We start from the raw sequence: 15,763 nt of genomic DNA on the forward strand, positions 1-15,763 counted from the left end.
GCATATATATTTAGGAGAGCTAAGTCTTGTTGGATTGAACACTTTACCATTATTTAATGCCCTTCCTTGTCTTTTCTGATCTTTCTTGGTTTGAAATCATCTGAAAGTAGGATTACAACCCTTGCTCTCTTCTGTTTTCCATTTGCTTGGTAGATTTTTCTCCATCCCTTTGTTTTGAGCCTGTGAGTGCCATTACATGTAAGACAGGTCTCTTAAAGACAGCATACCATTGGGGCTTGCTTTTTTATCCAGCTTGCTACTCTGTGCCTTTTAAGTGGAGTATTCAGCCATTTACATTTAAGGTTACTATTTATATGTGTGGATTTGATCCTGTCATTGTGCTGTTAGCGGGTTATCATGTTGGCTTGTTTGTGTGGTTGCTTTACAGTGACACTGGTCTGTGTGCTTAAGTGTGTTTTTGTATTAGCTGGTAGCAGTCTTTCATTTCTAAATTTAGTGCTACTTTCAAGATCTCTTTTGTAAGGTATGTCTGGTGGTAATGAAGTCCCTCAACATTTGTTCATTTGAAAAGGATCTTATTTTCTTCCACTTAGGAAGCTTAGTTTGGCTGGATATGAAATTCTTGGTTGAAGATATTTTTTCTTTAAGAATGTTCAATATAGGCCCCCAGTGTCTTTTGGCTTTTAGTGTTTCAGCTGAGAGGTCCACTGTTAGCCTGATGGGGATCCCTTTGTGGGTGACCCACCATTTCTCTCTAGTTGCCTTTAACGTTCTTTCTTTCATTTCAATCTTGGAAAATCTGATGATTATGTATCTTGGAGATGATCTTGTGTAGAATCTTTAAGGAGTTCTCTGTATTTCCTGAATTTGACTGTTGACCTCTCTAGCAAAGTTGTGAAAGTTTTCATGGATGGTACACTGAAATATATTTTCCAGGTTGTTTGCTTTCTCCCCCTCCTTTTCAGGGATGACAATGATTCATAGATTTGGCATTATTTCAGAAAACCAGCCTTCAAGTTCTGAGATTCTTTCCTTAGCTTGTTTTATTCTACTGTTAATACTTGTGATTGCATTGTGAAATTCTTGTATTGTGCTATTCTGCTCTGTCAGACCCATTAGGATCTTTTTTTATACTGGCTACTTCGTCTTTCAGCTCCTGTATCACTTTATTGTGATCCTCATTTTCCTTGGACTGGTTTTTGCCATCATCCTGAATCTCAATGATCTTTGTTCCTATCCATATTCTGAATTCGATGACAGATTCCAGCCTGTTTAGCCTGGTTAAGAACTCTTGTTGGAGAACTGGTATGGTCATTTGGAGGACATATGACACTCTAGACATTTGAGTTACCAGAGTTCTTACATTGGTTCTTTCTTATCCTTGCTTGTGGGTGTTCCTTTAACTGCTGTGTAGATTGAGTACAATCAATACACTTCTTTTCTGGATGTTTTCACTGGGATGTGGCTTTGTGTAGGGTCTTTATTTGAAGCTGACTTCTTGTCTCTGGTTTCAGAGGGGAGTTTGTTAATGAGGTATTTTTGTTGGTGAAGCTTTGGGATGTGATCCAACAGGTGACACTGAGGCGTATTGTTCAGTTGGTACACACTTGCTTGGTTGTATGGCTCCCCCATGTTTCCTCACAGTTGTAGCCACGTTCCCTCTCAGTTCTCTGAAAGTGTGGGTTCCTTTCCCTCTTAAGTGCTGGCTATAGTTCATGATTTGGCACTCCTGGGCTGCCCATTGCAGCTCTAGGGCAATCTCTGTGTTTATGTTCCTCCCCCAGCTGAAAGGCAGCAGAGGAAGAGATCTTAGTAGTAGTTGTGGCCAAGGATCATTTGCTTGACTCCTGGGGGCTCCACCAGAGAAATGCAGGTCAGCAATCGTTCAGTGCAGTCAGCCCAAGATGGAGGGTTTGTGCTGTGGGCCCAAGGCAAGCGTTTCCTATCTGGTGATGAGTTGTGTAAGGGTGTGGGACCTATGGGAGACAAACTGGTCTCCTGCCATTGGGTTGACTGCAGCTTGTTGGTGGTTTGAACAGGCACTTAGGGTCTTTCCTCCTTCATCAGTCTGAGGGTGGCCAGGAAACTTTCACTGAAGAGTCAGTGGCAGAGAGGCTTTCAGTTGCCCCTGGAGGTGCTATCCGGGGAGTTGTTGAGTTGGTACTGGCTCGATAGCTCTGGCAGGTGGGTGGCTGCAGGCCCAGACTTGGAGGACCAGCCAGTGAGGAAATATGGGAATGAGCACACACTTAACAGTCTAGCCACTTTTCTGTAAGACTGCTGTGGTGGGCTTGGGGACCACTCCAGTCCTTAGTCACCCTGGATTTTCCAGAACCTGGAGGTGTCACCAGTGAAGACTGAGAAATAGCAAAGATGGCAGCCTGTCCCTCCCTCTGGGAGCCTTGTCCCAGGGAGGTATGGACCTGTTGCCAGCCCAAAGGCACCTGTAGGAAGTGGCTGGAGACCCTGGTTGGGAAGTCCCACCCAGTGACGCCGAACAGGATTGGGAACCCACTTACAGCAGCATCTGGCTACGTTTTGGTAGAGCAGCTGAGCTTTACATTTTAAAATACACATGTGCATACCCTATATCATAGACTGTCTTTTAGTGATAGGATATTGCAACTGGCTACGGATCTGGCCCAAAATAACATTGCTCATGGAATTCAACCAAGTTAGCAAAGTCATGGCTCTGATTTGTGCTGGAGTGAGTGAATGACTGAGGTAAGCTTTCAACTGAAATTTGACTGTGGTTTAGTTCCTTGTAGAATGTGAGATTTTTAGAGATACTCTGAATAAAGGAAAGTCTTCCAAGGTCAAATATTTTTGGAAAGTGCTCCTCCACTCTTGAAGATTCACAATAGACGTTAGCATATACGTGAATGGCTCTTCAATAAAGAAAATCGCTTCTCTTTCTGTTTGTTCAGCCCAACAGGTCTTAACATAATTTCATTATATATATATATATTTTCCTCATTTGGAAGCATTAGAATCTTCTGAGGTTAAATTAACCTGATAAACTCTGAGCAGGAAGTTGTGCATGGAAGTGAGACCAAATGTGTTTGGACAAGACTTTATTCCACATGTGAAGGTTCCTTCATTCAAACACAGGAGGAGACTCCATCTCTCTCTTCCTGGTGACATAGCTTAGAGTTATATTTTGTTCAGATGTAGAAATTGATAGAGCCAAAATAAACAAAACTCCAGATGTAAATAAAAAAGCTCTTGAGTTGACTCCTGTTCTGTTCCTAAAGAAAAATTCCTCACTTAATCACTTCTGTAAGTAGCTATTCCTACCTGAGTTTCCCAGGGGAATAGAAAACTATTTTGTTATCTGTTGTCGTCTAAAATCCCAGAGATATAATTTATGAGCTGTTCCAGAGGCCAAGAACAGAATTACTCCCAGCAGAAGATGCAATGTTTTAAGAGCAATGAAATCCATACTCTGAAGAAAAGGGGAAAAGCAGATTCTAAGAGTCTTAGGGCCTATTAACAAAATATATTAAGTGCTAGTGGACCTGAGGTGATGGCTAATGTTACAGTTAGTCTAAGTCTCCTATTGATGTTTCCATGTTTGGACTAGTTGGGTTTTTTCCCATGTCACTTTCTTGTAGTTAACCTTGACTCTGTTGTTGACCTAACCTGAGCCTCGCATACTTTCTGCTAAGTCATGGAAAGGTTAAGAATTTATAAAGAGAAGACAAACAAGCCTCTAAGATTTGTTACTGAAATGGTTACTTTTCTGTTAGGAATTCTGAATCTCAAACAAAATGAGAAGAGTGGGCTTCTATATGTCAGGAAGTTTGTAGGTCTACAACACATGCAAGGCACAGAGGGAAAATCTGCAGAAATGGGACCAGCTCTCAGTTTTTAGGGGGCCAGTCTGATTCTATCAATAGCACAAATATTTCTGGACACATATTCTAAAATGAATTAAACATATAATGACAGGGTATTAAGTTGCTTAGATACAAGCAATTTCGAGAGGAATGGGAAAAGGGAGGCATGGAGAATGTATCCATAAACACAGCTCTAAAAAATACAAAAGATCTCTTTGGTTTCTAAGAGGTAATTATTTAATGGAAATATCCATGAGAACACAGCCCAAGGATTGTTGTAAAAATATAAAACTTACATTAATTATCATAAAGAATCTATTCAGTGCCATGAATGCAGAATGGCTATTTTTATGAACAAAGCCAAAAGCAATTTAATTTTCTCTCTTTGAAAATAGAGATTGGTATTTGAGTACCTGGTTTAGCCTGAGTCCTGAGCAAGCTGCTGAGAGAACTGAAGTGAAATTCATGGGTTCATTAGAGAGTGCTTATTTTAATAATAGGAATCCCCTTGCTTTGTTTGTACTAACTATTCTTAATATGTAAGAAGGCCAAAACATTACTGGATGATCAATTACCAAGCCTCAGAAACAAGTGAAATAGGTGAATTACACAGTCTAATTTTTTTGAAGGTGTTTCCTTTACAAAATTCTATAATGCTTTAGTTCTATAATGAGAAATATGCCACCTTGGGTTAATGTGTTGATGTTTATTTAAAAGTAAACAGAATAACAATTACAGTATATTAAGCCTTTTCTGTCAATTGAAATATGACTTAATGTATTACTGCAGTAAACTGTTTCAGTTACTGAAACTCAGGGGGATGAATTTACCAGATCCTTTCCTAAAACCAGGTTTTGACAGGGAAGGGTGGAGTGATCTTGAGGACCATGAATGGTGAGGAATTCCCAGAAATAGGAGGTGAGAACATCTAAGGCCATCTTTCCTGCTTCACAGTATTTTTCCATCCGTGTTTTTTATAAATATTTTTGTCCCCCCTTTATAAAAGTTGACTCTAAAAATTCTCTAAGATTGCAGAGCAATTGTACATTTTCAGAGCCATCATATTCTCAAATCTTCCCAAGTAGCAGCAGTATTTTCACCCAAGAAACTCTTTAGATCCCCTTAATATCATTCTGTGCCTGGGGTTTTCCTCATTTCTGGACACTGCCATTCATTCAACAAATTCAAGGATGATAAGATGCTGCTGTCGCCCTCCCACCTGGAGTGTGGAAGACAGTGGGCGAGACAAACTCAATAGCAATTCATTGCTATCTTTATAGGCCCAATATCTAGTTATCTCTGAAACTATGGTATGTGGCTCTTTGAATGTTCTATTTTGTCTTATTTTGGTTTGGAAGTGCATTCTTTCAAGTCTAATTAGACTATCTGTGGCTTAAAGAAAAACACAAAGCTTTTCCCAGGATACGTTGGGCTTTCATGTTCACCATCAAATTAGCAAAAAACAAACACACACAATTCTAAGGAATTTATTTTGAAATTTAATTGTATACACACTTGCATATAATTTCAACTTCACAGTGAGTTGTCCCATGGGCATTTTCTGCAGAAAAAATTTGGAAAGACCAAAAGAATGTTTGTGCTTACTGGCTAGATCCAGTTCCCTCTGGGAGGACATTACAGCCTCCAATTCATGTGAGATGCTAGGTAGGCTGGGACTGGGGACACCCAGGAATCCTCTCGCTGAATTTCCTGGTTTGGAGCTCATTTGACAAATGTGGTTTCCATTTATGAAATTGCTTAGCAACCATCCTGGATTTCAAATTCTGCTAATGTCAAAAATCACAAAACTGAGAAAGAGGGGGAAACTTGAGACCTGCTTGATCGATGAAGAAACCAGGGCTCAAGTAATTGCATAACCAAAACCATCCACTGAGCCCAGAGCTAACAAAACTTGCTCATGCAAACCAGCATCAACAAATCCCAAAGCCACACAATTTGCCACCCAGACTTCTGGTTAATGCCCAGCAAAGAGGCCTTGATTCCTGAAAGTTGCAGGCTGATAACTCCAATAAGACCAAGAAACCTTGTGTGAGTACCACTCGCCAACTGATTGTAGTGCTGGAGCTCCCAGAAACCATGTAGATAAGGAAAGTCAACTGGCAAATAGCAAACTGCCTCAATGATATTTGAAAATTGATTTAGTGTTGTTATAATTCCCTGAATAACCAAAGATCATCTGGTTAAGGGTAATCGCTACAGAGGGAACATAGGGTGTTTTAAAATTTATGTCACAAGCTATAATTATTTTAACTCTGTTTGTAAAATTAGGTTATGTCCCTGATTTTACATATCTTATTCTTCCTTTCTCCATGAGAACAAGATATCTTTAACTGTCCTTAGGACTGGAATGATTTTGGTGTAAACTAAATAGAAAGGTTAGAAGAAGAAGAATAAAGAGAAGGAAGAGAGAGGAGGAATGGGAGATGAGGAAGAGGAGGAAGCAGAAGGAAGGGGAAGGAGAAAGAGAAAATGGAAGAAGGAGGAAGAAGAGGAGGAGGAAGAGAAGGAAAAGAGAAAGAGAAAGAAAAGAATAACAGCAACAACAACACCCAGGAGACGAGCACTAAAGGATGGTAGAACCTCTCTGCAATACTAAAACACTGGCCTAGGGTAAGTAGAGTGAATTTTTTTTTTTTTTTTTAATACGTATGTTTCCATTTTTTCAGTCTTCACATCCTAATGCTGAGACATCAGATGGGTGAGGAATTCAACTGTGGGGTAGTTTCTCTGAAATTAGGGTAATGTATTATTTGTCAGGGGTCTGTGAGAGAAGTAAATAGCAATCTAGATACTCTAATATTAATTAGAGATGAAGATGATAGGATGGATTTTGAATTTGATTTTTTGGGTCCTTTGGATAAAGATGCAAGAGAATCCCTCAGGCAATTGCTCCTTATGTTCCTCAAGGATTTTCTCACATGGATTCTAAATCAAAGTTTATCTTAGCAAGGAGTCTCTAAAACCTTGGATAATTAAAAAACGTTCTGTAAGATAATGTTTCCCATAAGTTTCCAGCAGATAAATAAAAGGAATGCTGCAGAAGACAGCTCAGGTAGTATGGAGCCAGCGAAATTTGGCTGTCCAGTCTTTTTTCTCACTTAGACTCATTTCCTGGTTTCAGACAAAATTCTTTCCTCTCTCCACTTAACTAAAGAATCCTGGTCGGGCGCGGTGGCTCAAGCCTATAATCCCAGCACTTTGGGAGGCCGAGGCGGGCGGATCACAAGGTCAGGAGATTGAGACCATCCTGGCTAACACGGTGAAACCCCGTCTCTGCTAAAAATACAAAAAATTAGCCGGGCGAGGTGCGGGCTCCTGTAGTCCTAGCTACTCAGGAGGCTGAGACAGGAGAATGGACTGAACTCGGGAGGTGGAGCTTGCAGTGAGCCGAGATCGCGCCACTGTACTCCAGCCTGGGCGATGAGCAAGACTCCATCTCAAAAAAAAAAAAAAAAAAAAAAAAAATTCCTCTCTGAGGTTGCTTGATGCAAAGTTGATAGTATCTTTTCATTATTTTCTTAGTATCTTTTATTTTGTTTTTGCTTTTTCTTTTTCATTTATTTCATCTCTTAAAATTCTTGTTAATGTTGAAATTTTTAGCATTTTAATAGTTGGGGTTTTTTTTTTTTCTTTTGTGGTGGTTTTTTGTACAAGCATCATGAGAAATGGCTAGAAATTGAAAGGCTTATCCCTGTCATAGCCTGGTTTTAATCTTATTTACTCCATGTTTTCCCAGTATGAATGCTCTGTTAAAAGAGTATTTACAAGCAAGACAGCACAGTGGCCCACCCAGGAGTGACACAAAGCCAGGGAACCTTCCCCACCTAGGGAAGCGGTGAGTGAATGTGCGACCCCGGGAAACCACGCTTCTGCCACAGATCTTTGCAGTTCTTGGGTCAGGAGATCTCCCTGTGAACCCAACAGGGTCTTCAGTTTTGAGTCGGAGGGACAGAGCTAGGTGGAGTTTCGGCAGAGCTCAGGCGTGCGTGGAGACCCTGAAGTCTTAGATATTTGGGCTTTCCAGCAAAAGTAGCTGCAGCTCCTGCAAAGTAGAAGGTTAGACCCCCACACATATTTCTAGGAAAGAGCCTGAATTCCGGGAGCTGAGCAGCAACAGCCCGCAGATCCTACTTCCACACAAGGTAAGACCAAGGTAAGACCCATTGGCTTGGAATTCCAGCCAACTACCAATAGCGGCATTGCAGCCCCCTAAAAAGAAACTCTGCAGGGGGGTGACATCTTGGCTGTTCGGATGCCTTAGTCATTCCAGCTTTCAGGTTTTGGAGAGTCTGAGCCAATCCAGGGTGGAAGGGATTCCCCAGCACAGCACAGCTGCTCCACCAAAACGTGGCCTGGCTGCTGATTTAAGCAGGTGCCAGATCCCGTTCCTCCTCACTGGGTGGGACCTTCCAACTGGGGCCTCCAGTCACCCCCGCTCAAGCTCTCCAGCGGACAGAGATCTAAATTCCCCTAACATGGTACGCCCAGAGGGAGCGGGGCGGGGCCGGGGGGATGGGGTGCTATCGCTGCTGTTTGGGTGACTTAGCCATTCCAGCCTTTGGGTTTCATAGTATCTGAGGCGACCAGAGGCTGATTCTTTTTAAATTTATCTTCTCTACTGATTTCCTATTTTAAATTTCATCTTCAATTTTATGATTTATTTTCTTCTGCTTATTTTGGATTAATTTGCTCTCCTTTTTCTAGTTTCCTAAGGTGGAAGCTTAGATGATTGATTTTAGAACTTTCTTCTTTTCTAATATATGCATTCAAGACTGTAAATTTCCTTCTAAGCACTGCTTTTACTGCATCCTACAAATTTTGATGACTTGCATTTTTATTCTCATTTAGTTCAAAAATATTTTAAACTTTGTCTTGAGATTTCTTTGACTGATGTGTTACTTAGAAGTGTGTTCTTCACATATTTTGAGATTTTCTGACTATCTTTCTGTTACCGATATGTAGTTTTAATTCCACTGAGGCTTGAAAGCAACCATTGTATGATTTGTATTATTTTAAGTTTCTTAAGGTTTGTTTGATGGCCCAGAGTGTGGTCAGTCTTGGTGAGTGTTCCATGTGAGCTTCAGAAGAATGTGTATTCTGCTATTATGAAGTAGTCTATAGATGTCAACTATATGCAACTGATAGATGGTGTTGTTGAATTCAGCTATATGTCCTCAATGATTATCTGCCTGCTGGATCTGGTCATATCCGATAGAGTGATGTTAAAGTCTCCAACTATAATAGTGGATTCATTTATTACTCTTGGCATTTCTATTAGTGTTTTCCTCATATATTTTGATGCTGTGTTGTTAGATGCATATACATAAAGGATTGTTATCTTGAAGAATTATCTCTTTGTCATTACATAATGTCCCTCTTTATCTCTGATAAGTTCCTTGATCTGAAGTCTGCTGTATCTAAAATTAATACATAGTTACTCCTTCTTTCTTTTGGTTAGTATTTACATGGCAAATCTTTCTCCATCTCTTTACTTTTAATCCATAAACTTCTTTAATGGGTTTCTTATAGATAACATATAGTTAGATCTTTTTTAAAAATCTACTCTGATATCTTTATCTTTTAATTTGTGCATTCAGACCATCGATATTGGGGACTTTTTGTAATGGAGATTTTATTGGTTGTGCTGAGGATCAGTACACAGGCATTTCAATTTGTACACAACTCTTAACATACATACTGAACATCTAAAAAGTCATGTATTGTAATTCTTTTTTTAAGCAGTTATTCCAGTGACCTTACAGCTTAAAATTTAGAGGCAAATGGTCCTTAAGAAAATATCAAGTCAGTATCTTCGATGTTGATAAGCTGTTACATAAGTCCCACTAATTCACAACTTAGTATCATATACACTAAGTACTCAAATTTTCAATCTGTCCCATTAACAAAGTTTTTACGAAAACAGGACTACCATAACCAAAGATGTTACCGAGGGCACACAATTCTGACAGGGAGAGTCATGATCAAGGAGTGATTTTCTATGGAAACAATCTATTAAGAAACAACAGGAGAACAGAAACAATTTAAAATGTTCAGGACATTAAATCAGGGCTGTGACTCCACATTGCCACTTGGCATGCTTTGTATTACAGGATAAAAAAAAAAAATCTATGGCATGTTAAGGTGATATTCAAGACAATCAAAGCCTATGTAATTCAAAATCCTATACTATTTTCTGGTGGAAAATACTACTATTTTCTCTCCTTCTTAAAAATGTCCCTACAGCTACTAAAAACTTGCATTTACAAAATAGTTAATAAAAATATTTCTCTGGATTGTACAAGAAGGGAGACAGGGACCACTAGTAAGACATGGTATATTATGTTAATCAGACTGGGCTTCTTTCTCTACTGCTTCATCAGAGGCTGGATTCTCCTTGGTTTAGTTTCTCCATTTTCTGCGGTAAATCGTCTTTAGTTTTTAGATTAGCCTGTTTTCCCTTTGCTCCCCTTTGCCCTTTTGTTTGCACTTTATTTTGTCCGAAGGTTTATCTTTCCCTCTGCCTTTTTTGGCCTTGTTTCCGCTTTTGCAAGAGCAAGTTTAGTTGACAACGCACCAATCTCCGCTTGGGCTCTTCCTTCACCATCCCTTCAGTTGAGCTCACCTTCCTCTTGGGCATCTTGACATGGAAAACACGTGCCGGGTGCCTGTGGGCTGAGGCATGCCTAGAGCCTTCCTGATGCTGGGCTGCCTGGCTGGTGCCGCTCCTCCTGCCCTAGACCATTGATATTGAGAGTGATTACTGATAGAGCTGGATTAATATTTCCCATGTTTATTACTGTTTTCTGTTTGTTGCTTTGTTCTTTTTTCCTATTCTTGTCTTATACTCTTTTTCTGCCTTTCCTGGTTTTAATTGAGCATCTTATGTGATTCCATTTTCCTGCCTTTCTCAACCATACTTCTTTCCTTTTTTTAGCGGTTGCCCTAGAATTTGCAATATACATTTATGACTAATCCAAGTCCACTTTCAAATATCACTACACCATTTCATGGGCAGTGTACTTTATAATAACAAAAGTACACTGTGGTGGCTCACGCCTGTAATCCCAGTATTTTGGGAGGCCAAGGCAAGCAGATCACGAGGTCAGGAGATCAAGATCCTCCTGCCTAACACAGTGAAACCCTGTCTCTACTAAAAATACAAAAAATCAGCCAGGCGTGGTGGCAGGCGCGTGTAGTCCCAGGTACTCGGGAGGCTGAGGCAGGAGAATGGTGTGAACCCGGGAGGCAGAGGTTGCAGTGAGCCAAGATCATGCCACTGCACTCCAGCCTAGGCAACACAGCAAGACTCCATCTCAAAAAAAAAAAACCATAATTCCTCTCTCCTATCCCTTGATACACATAATATATACATAAATACATTGTTGCTATTATTATTAATAAGAAAGATAAAAGTTTTTATTTTATCTTCACTTATTCCTTTTCTCATGCTCTTCCTTTATTCATATAGATCTAAGTTTCTGACTTATATCATTTTTCCTCTCTCTGAATAATTTCTTTTTTTGACAATGTCTCATTCTGTTGCCCAGGCTGGAGTGCAGTGACACGAACACAGGTCACTGCAGCCTCGACCTCCCAGGCTTAAGTGATTCCCCGACCTCAGCCTCCTGAGTAGTACAGCCATGCACCACAATGCCCAGCCAATTTTTTATATTTTTTGTAGAGACAAGGTTTCACCATGTTGCCCAGGCTCATCTTGAACTCCTGAGCTCAAGCAATCCACCCACCTCGGCCCCCTAAAGTGCTGGAACTACAGGCGTGAGACACTGCGCCTAGCCTTCTTTCAATATTTATTACAAGGCAATTCCACTGACAACAAATGCTCTCAATTTTTGTCTGACAAAGTCTTCTTTTCTCCTTCACTTTTTAAAAGTTAATGTCACAGTGTACAGAATTCTACATTGCTGGGTTTTTCTCTCAGCACTTTATATATTTCACTCCATTCTATTTTTGCTTGCAAAATTTCTGAAAAGTCAGATATAATTCTTGTATTTGTTCCTCAAACGTCACCAGTAAGACATTTTTTTCCAACAACTTCTTTCAAGATTTTTTTTATCTTTTATTTTCTTCAGCTTGAATACAGTAAACATCTAGGTCTAGTTTATTTTGACATTTATCCTGCTTGATATTTTCTGAGCTTTCTGGATTTTTGGTTTGGTGTTTGACATTAATTTGGATAAATTCTCAGTCATTATTTGTTCAACTATTTCTTCAATTCCTTTCTCCCTTCATTCTCCTTCTGGTATTTCCATTGCATGTATGTTATCCCTTTTGTAGTTGTCCCATAGTAATTGGATATTTTGTTCTGTGGTTTTGTTTTTTCATATCTTTTTCCTTTTGCTTTTCAGTTTGTGCATTTAAATTGAGATAACCTTAAGCTCAGAGATTCTTTCCCCAGCCACTTATAGTCTACTAAAGAGCCCATCAAAGACAGTCTTCATTTCTGTCACAGTGTTTTTAATGTCCAGTATTGCTTTTTCATTCTTTTCTAGAATGTCCATCTCTGTGCTTACATTGTCCATCTGTTCTTGTATATTGTCTACTTTACCCATCACTTCTCTTAGTAGAGTAATCATAGTTGTTTTAAATTCAGTCTAATTCTGGCATCCTTCCCACATCCAAGTCTGTATCTGATGCTTGCTCTCTCTCTCTCTTCACACTGTGTTTTTGCTTTTATTATGCCTTGATAACCAGACATGATGTACCGGGTAAGAGGAACTGCTGTAAATAGGTCTTTAGTAAGGTGGTAGTAAGGTGTGAGGAGGGGGTAGTGTTCAACAGTCCTATGATTAGGTCTCAATCGTTTAGTGAGCCTGTGCCTCCGTGAACTTCACAAATAATCCTTAGTGACCCCACCCGGCTCCATCCTCAGGTGGGGCAGGATGGGTAATTGGGTTGATACTGCATATTTTCCTTTTCCCACGTGGAAGACTGGAGGGGGCCGGAATTGAGTATTTCCTTTCCCCCAGGTCAGTTAAACTCTGCAAAAACAAAAACTAAAACAAACAAACAAACAAAAAACCCACAATAGTTTCGGCTCTCATAAAATAGGTTATCCTGAGGGCAGGCCTTATTCAGAAGAACAGAATCCCCTGGCATTTTTCAAAATTGTTACTTCCTCCTTCCCAGGCTGGAAGCATGAGATAATTTTTCACCATTATTCACTGTGAAGACCTGGTTGAGCTCCTGGAGGTAAAACTCACAAAAATACAGGAGATCTCTCTCTAATCCTCAGTCTCCCTAGACTTTTTAACTCTCAGACTTGTCCACCCTGAGCCTCCAACAATTTTTCAATTATAATTTAGGTTTTCCTACCCCGCACTGGTTCCCACAGAGTTTTCTGCTCTAAGGTTTCTGCTCCAGTTAAATTAAGATTCTCAGTATTTACCTGGAGAGAACATTCTGTCCAATTTTGAGGGCAATGATTTTCCCTATGACCTCACTTCTCCGATGGATCTAAGAAGAGTTAAGGGTTCTTGATTTTTTCAATTTGTTCAGTCTTTTACTTGCTGTTACAATGGAGTGATGACTTCTAGCTCCTTAGAGGACAGAATGGAAGCAAAAAGACTTGAATATGTTCTTTCTTCCAGTTTGGATAGTAAACTCACCTGGTGATGTTTTCAAGATGGCTGCCTAAGGGGACAGTTTGAGGCCATGAAAGAGAGAAACTAAGAGACCCATGTAAGCACCAAATTCATGACCCTTGACCTATTGTGGTCTAGCCAAATGAGTTTTCAGGTAAAAACAAAACAAAATCTTTTTATATAATGCCTTTAACTGTGGTTTATCATTAGAGATTCAGTTATTCTGGGATCACTAGTTTCATCATCAAATTTAGTCAAAGCACTTGTCATGGCCTTTCTCTCTAGTTCAGCTGTATTGAATTCCATTTTGTTTTTCCTAACTAAAAAAAAAAAAAATCTCAACCGTGACTAGAAAAGGGGAGAGAGGAAGAAATCAACTGCTGAAACTTTCTAATATCTGGGCAAAATTCAAATAACTTTTCAGATTATGAAATACATGTATATTGCTGGCTTGATTAAAGATGTGTGTACTTTAAAGCTCAAGGACTTGAAGTTGTAGATGACAGAAAAAAAGGGGTGCATGATAAGCCTGTCTCTGCTTGTTCCATATTGAGGTCTGATACCTGGCACTTTCTTTGACTATGACAAATTCTTATGATTCAGGCTTTAACTCAGCTTCAGAGCATTTATGTTTCTTATGTTGGAAATTTGTTTCCCTTTCCTGTCTTCTTTTACTCAGCTTCTGATTCCTACATTGCAGTCTGACAATACAGCAGGAATGATAAAAAAAAAACAGTTACACTTTTGAAACTCTGTTGCCTAACTATTCTTTACAGAAACTGGGCTGGTGACATATTCTCTAGACATCACCCATAACACTGGATTGCCTCTCCATGAATGGTCACTTGCAAAGATTGGGCTTTCCTAGAATTAACCAAAATGTGCCTGGAGCTTCTATGTGGCTTATTTATTTTTTAATTGAGATAAAATTCACATAACGTAAGATTTACCATTTTAAGTGTTTTACAGTGTACAATTTAGTGGTTTTCAGTACATTCACAAGATTATGCAAACATCACCACTATCTAGTTCCAGAACACTTTTCTTCACTATATAAGGAAGCCCCAGGCTCCTTAAGCAGTCACTCCTCATTGCCCCTTTATTCTAGCCCCTGGAAACCACTAATACGCTTTCCATTTCTATAGATTTGCCTATTCTGGATATTTCATAAAACTAGAATCATACAATATATGGCCTTTTGCATCTTGCTTCTCTCACTTATCATAATGTTTTGAAAGGGCATTCATGTTGTAGCATGTATTGGTACTTTTTTCCTTTTAATGACTGTAATGCTCCCCTGCATAGATATACCACATTTTATTTATCCATTCAGTAGTTGATGAACATTTGGGTTGCTTAGACCTTTTGGATATTGTGAATTGTGCTGCTGTGAACATTCATGCACAAGTTTTTTTTGGAGCATCTGTTTTCAATTCTTTCATATATAAAGCCTAGCAATAGAATTTCTGAGTCATATGGTAATTCTATGTTTAACTTTTTGAGGAACCTCCAAACTATATTCCATAGGGGCTGCACTATCTTACATTCCCATCAGCAATGTATGAGAGTTCCAATTTCTCCACATCCTTGTCAATACTTGTTAACTTTTGTTTTCTTGATTATAGACATTCTAGTGGCTGTGAAGTAGCACCTTGTTGTGATTTTGATTTGTGTTTTCTTAATGATCAACAATATTAGGCACTATTTTCATGTGCTTACTGGCCATTTGTATATCTTCTTTTAGGAAATGTTCGTTCAAGTCCTTTGCCTATTTTTTAACCAGGTTTTTGATCTTTTTGTTGCTGAGTTGTAAGAATTTTTCATATATTCTGGATACTAGATCCTTAGCAGATATGATTTTCTCTCATTTTGTGGGTTGTCTTTTTACTTTCTTGATAGTGTCCTTTGAAACTTTGATATGAACAGGAGGCTAGAGGGTGGGGTCCCTGGCGAGGGCTCCACCCTCAAGTCTGGACCCGCAGCCCTAAATGAGAACAGGCATTTTTGTTTTCATGCGCAAATGTTGTATTTTGGCCCACCATGTCCCCCTATCCTGTACCCATGTAAACCTCAAACCCCAGGCTCCATGAGCAGAAGAGCAGGAGAAAGGCAGAGCAGCAGAGTGGCAAGGCAGAGAAGGAGAAAAGAGAGGAAGCAGCTGAATGTTGGGAGGAGAATGTCGAGAGAAGTTTAGCTGGGGACAGTCATAGATGAGTTAGGTCATGGGACAGCCAAACTCCAGGGAAAGATCATCTTCCCACTCCATCCCCTCTCCAGCTCCCCCATTTCATTGAAAGCCACCTCCATCACTCAGTAAAATCCCTGCATTTATCATCCTGA

Source organism: Mandrillus leucophaeus, unplaced genomic scaffold (assembly GCF_000951045.1).
Source record: "Mandrillus leucophaeus isolate KB7577 unplaced genomic scaffold, Mleu.le_1.0 Scaffold605, whole genome shotgun sequence".
Taxonomy (NCBI): domain Eukaryota; kingdom Metazoa; phylum Chordata; class Mammalia; order Primates; family Cercopithecidae; genus Mandrillus; species Mandrillus leucophaeus.